The sequence below is a fragment of the Microplitis mediator genome, chromosome 3 (genome assembly GCF_029852145.1).
Source record: "Microplitis mediator isolate UGA2020A chromosome 3, iyMicMedi2.1, whole genome shotgun sequence".
Taxonomy (NCBI): Eukaryota; Metazoa; Arthropoda; class Insecta; order Hymenoptera; family Braconidae; genus Microplitis; species Microplitis mediator.
This window is the reverse complement of record NC_079971.1, coordinates 7,524,621-7,534,179: the sequence shown is the minus strand read 5'-3', so window position 1 is coordinate 7,534,179 and position 9,559 is coordinate 7,524,621. Positions and strand designations below refer to the sequence as shown.

Here is a 9,559-nt window from a genome sequence, read left to right as displayed (position 1 = left end):
TATCAATCTCTCAAATACCTTCCCGATAACCGAAAGTAAACAAATTGGCCTATAAGATTTTGGGTCGCTCGCGTCTTTGTCACTGCTCTTAAGGAGCATGATAATCCCACCCTCTTTCCATGCGGTAGGGAAAACCCCTAGCTCTAGGCACCTATTATATAAGTCTAAAAATTCCCTAGATAAAATGACTCCCGCCCTTTTGATTACCTCGTTTTCCACTAAGTCTGGTCCGGGTGCTTTCTTATTTTTAAGGGTTTTCAAAATTCTGTATAGTTCGCGCGGGGTGAATGAGTCGGCGTCCGCGGTGTCTGGTGGCGTCTCTGAGTTTTCCCGGGTTGCTTTCTGTTCCTCTGTCTCTTCGTCTGGTTTGTCGTCTACAATGTGTGTGTTGAGAAAGCAGCTAGCTGTGTCCTTAAAGCTTTCTGTGGATCGCCCGTCACGCCGGAGTGTGGTGAGCACTCTGTTAACTCGGTGTTTGTCTGCCTGGAGCTTGTAAACGATGCCCCAGTGCTCCTTGTTACCGTTCGACGTGACAAACTCTCGCCAGCTGTTTTCTCTCTGTCTCTTAACGTGTTTAGAGTATGTCTTGCAAAGTCGTAAGTAAGTCTCTTTAAGTTCTGTCTTTTTCCCTTCGTCTGTCTCCCTCTGAAATCCCCTTCTGGCTTTGTAAACCACTCTCTTTTCCTTTGTCAGTTCCCTGGTCCACCACGGGTATGATTTTACGTGCGGCTTCTTCCGCGGGATGGCAAATTCACATGACTCTATGATGGTTTTAGTGAGTGCATCGGTATACCTTTCCACGTCCTCGACCGTTTCCAGCGCTAGGCCCTCAAGATTCACTCTTGCGAGTTCTGGTAGTTTCTCGCGGAACTTCTCCCAGTCGGCCAACGCAAGGTTGAACCGCTTAGGATCCGCCCCATCGAGACCCTCCCGATCTCTTGGAATTCCTAGGCTGATATCGATCGCATAGTGGTCGGTACATTGCACCCACTCGCGTTTGATGGACCAGTCCCGTACGTACCGTGCAAGTTTTGGGGTGGCTAGGGTAACATCTATGTATGACTCTCCTGTTGTCGAAGCGTAAGTTGGTCCCTCCCTTTTTACGTTTAAGATCTCTAACCCATTGTCATCTATGAAGTCCTCTAATTTTTCCCCCTTATCATTTGTTTCTGGGCCCCATCTAATTGATCTAGCGTTCGCGTCCATCCCAAATAAAACTTTATTTCCCCTTAGTGCCTGTGCTACCTTTCCTAATTGCGTGATGTGAACCTCTATTTCGTCTCGACACTGGAAGTATGACGATACCACATAGAAAGAAATGCCTGGACCCACAATTTGAGCACATACGCAGTGCGCGGTGCTTAGTTGCGAAATGTGTATCATTTTGTACCTTGGGTTAGTTAGACAAATGGCCGCAAATGGCCTTTCCCCGGTTGTGGCAGCAATTTGTACATTGCTGCCAAAACCGGGTATTTTAAAACATTTATTACTTGCAACTGCGTATGGCTCTTGCAAAAGAAGGACATCAATACGTTCCTCCTCCCACAAGGCACCTGTTTCCAGTGTTCCCGCCTTATCATTCCGCAAATTCAACTGCAAGACTCGAAGACCTTCTGCGTTGAATCCTCTCTCACCTCCTTCTCTCTCTACTGTTGTCGGAATTGGGGGGGGTTGAATTTCGTTTACCGTACCGAGCCCTTCTGTTGTTTCCTCTCCTGTTGCGAGCCCACCGTGGGCATAGTTACTCGACCCCGGACACGTACGTCGGCTTGTGTCCCGCGAACAATTTGTACCGTTTACTACTGAATCTACTTTAAGTGTTGTGTCCCGTTTCGCGTTTACTAATTTACTCGGTCGCGTGATTTTACCCGTGCGCGTCCGCGATTCCCGATTCTCGTGCCGACGATTAACGGAAGTACCAGGGGGCTTAGCGATCAAATTTCCAACCATAACAACCCGGCTTGCCACTCTGGCACTTCTTCGAACGAGCGTGTTGTTGATCGTCGTCGATGATGATGATGGTGATGTCCAGGTGTCTTCCATTGGTTTGGTTGTTTGTTTTAAGACCACCATGGGATTCCCCTCCCATGCGGACCGATCCCGCATATCCGAATGCCGGTCCAATGCGGATAATTTTACATGAGAGGAGAAAGCCATGGTTATTATTTTGCTGTTTGAGTCGCTAAACTCTTTGTTGTACCTGTAGGGAAGAAAGTTTGCTGTGGCTGCTACCTGTGAAAGAGAAAAGCGTGATTAGTGTTTTGGGGAGGGAAGGATAGGGTTAAGTTTTGTCTGTGAGCTGATACTTAGACGAGTTTCCCCTGAGAAATTTTTATACGTATTGCTTTCGCAATTCTATGATAATCAAAAATTTTTGCAGGGCCCGGGCCTATTGGAGGTGGCATCAGTCCACTGTCGACATATAATAGCTTTTGACTATCATTGCATTCAAAAAAATCGATTAAAGTGAAAAAAACTGCCTCAGGTCCAGGGACCATAAGACAGTAAATCCACATATAATCAATTAAAATCGATTAAAGTGAAAAATTTCGCCTTATGTTGCAGGACATAAAGCTAGTTAATCACTTCTATATTCAAAATCGATTAAAGTGAAATGCCTGCCCCCGAAGGGAGCAGGCCTTATGTTTCACTATAATATATTCAACAATCATTCAAGTTTTTCCATATGTTTTGAGTGATTGGAATCACCTTTAGGGTTTGGCAGCGTTGGGCTGCTCACCCAAGCCGATATACGTTCTGTTCTGCCCCAATAGAACATACTTGCACATCAGCTGATACATTCCACTTCATTACTTCCTGCTCGTAGTTTCCGTAACAGAGGTCCACAGCGTTGTACAAGTACAAATTATAACATGCTCATTTTCGGATTGGGGCGGCCTAGAAGCCTCCGAAGTAAACATGCGCCGTTTCTCCTAAGTTACTTTCACCAGAATTATTTGCGTGGAAGCAATAAAGTAGAATGCCTTTCCTGACCCATGTCTCTCCTATTCAACTTGGGAGCTGTTCTTCCTAAGGAAGAGACTTGGGACGGCTGAGAGTACCCGCTCAGGCCTGTGTAACCCTGATGGGTCCACAGGATCGTGGTACTTGAGGTTTTTAAGCCTCTAGGCGTATAGTTAAAATACTAGCTCAGGTCTGTGTAACTTTCTTGAGTCCACAGAATCGTAGTACTTTTTGCTATCGCATGTGTAGCCACTCCGGCTTGTGTAACGCCTAGGCCCACAAGATCGGACTACACTATCACTTTAAGAACCATTTAAAGTATCTTTTTAAGGAATTAGTTAATGCACAAGAACGCCAGTTTTGTATGAACATTGTAGTTCATTCATTAATAATACATATATGCGCGCGCGCATACGCACACACACACCTCAAATGTATTCTTCTCTGGCCCCGACGTTTTTGGGGAGAGTTGTTTTGCCCTCTCAAGAGTTTTTTTTAAACTCTTGTTCTTATTTAGTATCGGAAATAATATTCGAAAGTCATAAGTCGCTTAGACGAAGTAAACGACATGACGTCTTAGTTTATTTCTTTGATACACTGTTTACATCAAAGTGCGCGCATACGCATACGCACACACACACATATATAGGTATTTTATACCTTTTCGATATATATATGTATATATACATATATATTTTCTATTATTTATCTATCTAGATCCCTTAGATAGTTAAGTGGACTCTTAGAGCCTTCCACTTTCTTGGACGTCTTGCAACATCAATAAATCCCTTTGGATCGGCAGTGACGTCGTTAGTTTCCCTTTCGGTACTCGTGGTGGCAACCACGAAGAGGAGACGTTTGCTTGTCCGGCCCATATTGGCCACTTTTGGACCATGCCACCAGAAAATAGGGACAGAGGAGGTCTCATTAATCCATTCATGCGCGTCACTAATTAGATGACGAGGCATTTGGTTACCTTAAGAGAGTCATAGTTACTCCCGCCGTTTACGAGCGCTTAAATGAATTTCTTCACATTGACATTCATCGCACTGGGCAGAAATCACATTGTGTCAACACCCGCAAGGGCCATCACAATGCTTTGTTTTAATTAGACAGTCGGACCTCCCTGGACCGTGCCAGTTCTGAGTTGAACGTTAAATGACGGCCGAAAAGAATTATAACAGTACTTTCGCACCATTATAATCTCATAGCAAGAAAGATCCATGAGAGACCAAGGCACGGGACCGAGCTCAACTCCTGGTGCGTGAACACCAATCATTTCGCCCAGGCCCGGCACGTCAGTCAACTCACTTCCCTATCAAGCCCGACACGCCCCGTTCCTCAGAGCCAATCCTTATTCCGAAGTTACGGATCCATTTTGCCGACTTCCCTTACCTTCATTATCCTATCGACTAGAGGCTCTTAACCTTGGAGACCTGCTGCGGATATGGGTACGAACCGGCGCGACACCTCCACGTGTCCCTCTCCTGGATTTTCAAGGTCCGAGAGGAAGATCCGGACACCGCCGCAACTGCGGTGCTCTTCGCGTTCCAAACCCTATCTCCTTGCTAAAAGTTTCCAGGGAACTTGAACGCTTATACAGAAAAGAAAACTCTTTCCGGACTTCCTGTCGACGTCTCCAGGTCATTTTGGGTTGCCCCGACGAACACTCTTGCGAGTGAACGAATTGTTTACGGTTCCGCTGCCGGGTTCCGGAATAGAAACCGGATTCCCTTTCGCCCAATAGGTGTGTTTTTATTTTATTATTATTTATAACACCATATTATTATAAGATTTCTCTTAGGGCTTAGGATCGACTGACTCGTGTTCAACTGCTGTTCACACGAAACCCTTCTCCACGTCAGTCCTCCAGGGCCTCGCTGGAGTATTTGCTACTACCACCAAGATCTGCACCGATGGCGGCTCCAGGCAGGCTCACGCCCAGACCCTTCTGCGCACACCACCGCGACCCTCCTACTTGTCAGAGCTTCATAACATATATAAAATATACGTTTCACTTGCTACTGACAGTGAAGTATAGGCATAACGCTTCAGCGCCATCCATTTTCAGGGCTAGTTGCTTCGGCAGGTGAGTTGTTACACACTCCTTAGCGGATTCCGACTTCCATGGCCACCGTCCTGCTGTCTTAAGCAACCAACGCCTTTCATGGTATCCCATAAGCGTTAATTTAGGCGCCTTAACTTCACGTTTGGTTCATCCCACAGCGCCAGTTCTGCTTACCAAAAATGGCCCACTTGGCACTTTGATCCGAAATCTCATGGCTTCATAATTTAAGCAAGCCAGAGATCTCACCCATTTAAAGTTTGAGAATAGGTTGAGATCGTTTCGATCCCAAGACCTCTAATCATTCGCTTTACCAGATGAGACTCAAAATTATAAATGCCAGCTATCCTGAGGGAAACTTCGGAGGGAACCAGCTACTAGATGGTTCGATTAGTCTTTCGCCCCTATACCCAGTTCAGACGATCGATTTGCACGTCAGAATCGCTACGGACCTCCATCAGGGTTTCCCCTGACTTCATCCTGACCAGGCATAGTTCACCATCTTTCGGGTCCCAACGTGTACGCTCTAGGTACGCCCTTTCTCAATGAGAATAGAACGTCCTGAGAATGCGGGATTACATCGTAACGTAACCCATCTTCTCTCAATTGTCTTAAGACAATCTATACTTTCATTACGCCTTTAGGTTTGGTTTATATAAATATATCCCAATGACTTGCGTACATGTTAGACTCCTTGGTCCGTGTTTCAAGACGGGTCCTGTAAGTACCCAAAGCAGTAGCATCGCTAACCGGTAAATAAGCCAGTTAAAGACATTACCAGCTAACAGCAGACTTTTCCCAGCGACGGCGCTAAGTCCGCACTACCAAGAGAAAATCACGCTTGCGGCAAGTCTAACGCAAATAATTGCGGCTCAATACCATATGAATACTGTCAAACAGTCTATCAGGACACCAAAGGTCTTCAGTATAATAAAATACTAAAGGCAACCATCTGGACCATAGATAGACATCCAACAGGTTGCGACGTTCTACTAGAGGAGAAGTGCACGCCGACGAAATTAGCAAAAATAACACAAGCAAGTATAATCTAGTGACCACAAGGATTCTATTATCACATCATAGCTTGCATTAATACTAAAAACGCTGACGATGAATCTCCCCATTCGATCTTTTGGGTTTCACAGGTTTACCCCTGAACGGTTTCACGTACTCTTGAACTCTCTCTTCAAAGTTCTTTTCAACTTTCCCTCACGGTACTTGTTCGCTATCGGTCTCGTAACAATATTTAGCCTTAGATGGAGTTTACCACCCACTTAGAGCTGCACTCTCAAGCAACCCGACTCTAAGGAGAGAATCACCCGAAACAATTTCCAGTCACTACGGGCCTGGCACCCTCTATGGGTAAATGGCCCCATTCAAGATGGACTTGGACATGATAATAAATCTCGGGTTAAATGATTCCTCCTAAACACTACATCTCCCAATGGCATAACCATAGGATTTAGTGCTGGGCTAATTCCTGTTCACTCGCCGTTACTAAGGAAATCCTTGTTAGTTTCTTTTCCTCCGCTTATTAATATGCTTAAATTCAGCGGGTAGTCTCACTTAATCTGAGGTCGTCAATTTAGTTTAAAGAATCAATGAAAATAGTAACGACTGTTTTCGGTTTGGTGATATAATTCGTAAACTCAAAAATCAGTCGAACTTGAAAATAATAGCAATTCACTGATTCAAGTACAAATAATAATTTCAAACGACATCATCTTGTTTATAATCAAACTGGTGATGAACGTTCAATGTATACTTTATCGCTAGTACATTAAATGTAAGCAGTTTTTATATAATAAACGACCCTCAGCCAAGTGTGGTCCGGGAATTGGATCCGTGGACCGCAATGTGCGTTCGAAGTGTCGATGTTCGTGTGTCCTGCAGTTCACAAGTTGACGCGCAATTAGCTGCGTTCTTCATCGATTTACGAGCCAAGTGATCCACCGTTCAGGATAATTATCTTTTTAGAAAATTTTTATATTTTCTTTTTATTGCTTGTTAACATAATTTTGATACTTTGACAAAATGTCTTTTACATTAGAAACATATTATCCTATTCTAATGTAAAATTGCCATCTATACATCAGATGTATATGGCAACGAAACTTTGTAAATATAATTCAGTCATGGCGAATATTCATTTAAAAACCTTATCTATACAATATGCACGAAACATTTAGAGTATAGACTAGTGTAGGTTACCGTGACTATTTGTAATGAGTATAATCAAACACAAAGTTTCTGAAGATACTTTTGTATAAGTATTCTTTCGATATACTTTTTATTTTGCGTACGTTAGCACTTTTGAAAGTAATATTTACAAGTATATATATTACAATTACAATATTTGTATTGTATATTATACGTTAATGATCCTTCCGCAGGTTCACCTACGGAAACCTTGTTACGACTTTTACTTCCTCTAAATAATCAAGTTTGGTCATCTTTCCAACAACATCGGCAATGCCGAAACATTGCCGCGCATCAGTCCGAAGACCTCACTAAATCATTCAATCGGTAGTAGCGACGGGCGGTGTGTACAAAGGGCAGGGACGTAATCAACACGAGCTTATGACTCGTGCTTACTGGGAATTCCTCGTTCATGGGGAATAATTGCAAGCCCCAATCCCTAGCACGAAAGAGGTTCAGCGGGTTACCCGGGCCTTTCGGCCAGGGAAGACACGTTGATTCTTTCAGTGTAGCGCGCGTGCGGCCCAGAACATCTAAGGGCATCACAGACCTGTTATTGCTCAATCTCGTGCGGCTAGAAGCCGCCTGTCCCTCTAAGAAGATATTTATTTACGTTGGTAGTAAAAATCACTTGATCCGAAAACCAAGTAAATCTTTCAAGATACCAAAAACGCCTATTTAGCAGGCTAGAGTCTCGTTCGTTATCGGAATTAACCAGACAAATCGCTCCACCAACTAAGAACGGCCATGCACCACCACCCACCGAATCAAGAAAGAGCTATCAATCTGTCAATCCTTCCGGTGTCCGGGCCTGGTGAGGTTTCCCGTGTTGAGTCAAATTAAGCCGCAGGCTCCACTCCTGGTGGTGCCCTTCCGTCAATTCCTTTAAGTTTCAGCTTTGCAACCATACTTCCCCCGGAACCCAAAAGCTTTGGTTTCCCGGAAGCTGCCCGCCGAGTCATCGGAGGAACATCGGCGGATCGCTAGCTGGCATCGTTTATGGTTAGAACTAGGGCGGTATCTGATCGCCTTCGAACCTCTAACTTTCGTTCTTGATTAATGAAAACATTTTTGGCAAATGCTTTCGCTTCTGTTCGTCTTGCGACGATCCAAGAATTTCACCTCTAACGTCGCAATACGAATGCCCCCATCTGTCCCTATTAATCATTACCTCGGTATTCCGAAAACCAACAAAATAGAACCGAGGTCCTATTCTATTATTCCATGCACACAGTATTCAGGCGAAGTAAGCCTGCTTTAAGCACTCTAATTTGTTCAAAGTAAACGTACCGGCCTACCTCGACACTCAATTAAGAGCACCGCGATAGGATTAAATTGGACCGCCAAGTTTAACCTTAGCTAAATCCACCGGTAGGACGTTCCATAACATGTCAGTTAACACCGCGAGCGATGAACCAACAGTATGAAACACAGATTCAACTACGAGCTTTTTAACCGCAACAACTTTAATATACGCTATTGGAGCTGGAATTACCGCGGCTGCTGGCACCAGACTTGCCCTCCAATGGATCCTCATTAAAGGATTTAAAGTGTATTCATTCCGATTACGGGGCCTCGGATGAGTCCCGTATCGTTATTTTTCGTCACTACCTCCCCGTGCCGGGAGTGGGTAATTTGCGCGCCTGCTGCCTTCCTTGGATGTGGTAGCCGTTTCTCAGGCTCCCTCTCCGGAATCGAACCCTGATTCCCCGTTACCCGTTACAACCATGGTAGGCGCAGAACCTACCATCGACAGTTGATAAGGCAGACATTTGAAAGATTCGTCGTCGGTACTAGACCATACGATCAGCAGAAAGTTATTCAGAGTCACCAAAAGTAACGATGGACAAGCCACCGATTGGTTTTGATCTAATAAAAGCGTTCCTTCCATCTCTGGTCGGAACTCTGGTTTGCATGTATTAGCTCTAGAATTACCACAGTTATCCAAGTAAATGTGGGTACGATCTAAGGAACCATAACTGATTTAATGAGCCATTCGCGGTTTCACCTTAATACGGCATGTACTGAGACATGCATGGCTTAATCTTTGAGACAAGCATATGACTACTGGCAGGATCAACCAGGGAGCTTCGTATATGTTTTATTTTTAAAACATCAGAATTACTCCTCTTTCACTTTATACATACATAATAGTCTTTATAAAATACTATTAGTTGTTAAAGCGGTGCTGTTTGTAAGCGTTTGCTTCAAATCAACACTTTAAATTTTTGATTCTACATTATTTATTCGCAACATTGAATAATAATTTTATTTTTCAAACATCCTCTCTCTTTTTCAATTTTACTCTCGCTAGATGTTTTATTATCAGAA

General features: G+C 44.0%; 2 non-coding genes across 2 annotated transcripts; both read right to left on the bottom strand.

The window, feature by feature from the left end:
* Nucleotides 1–6,838: 6,838 nt before the first annotated feature.
* Nucleotides 6,839–6,993, bottom strand: LOC130666182 (5.8S ribosomal RNA). Its single transcript, XR_008989623.1, has one exon. It is a non-coding gene; the product is annotated as a 5.8S ribosomal RNA (ribosomal RNA).
* Nucleotides 6,994–7,405: 412 nt separating this feature from the next.
* On the bottom strand, nucleotides 7,406–9,315 carry LOC130666201 (small subunit ribosomal RNA). The gene has a single exon (XR_008989639.1). It is a non-coding gene; the product is annotated as a small subunit ribosomal RNA (ribosomal RNA).
* Nucleotides 9,316–9,559: the final 244 nt, after the last annotated feature.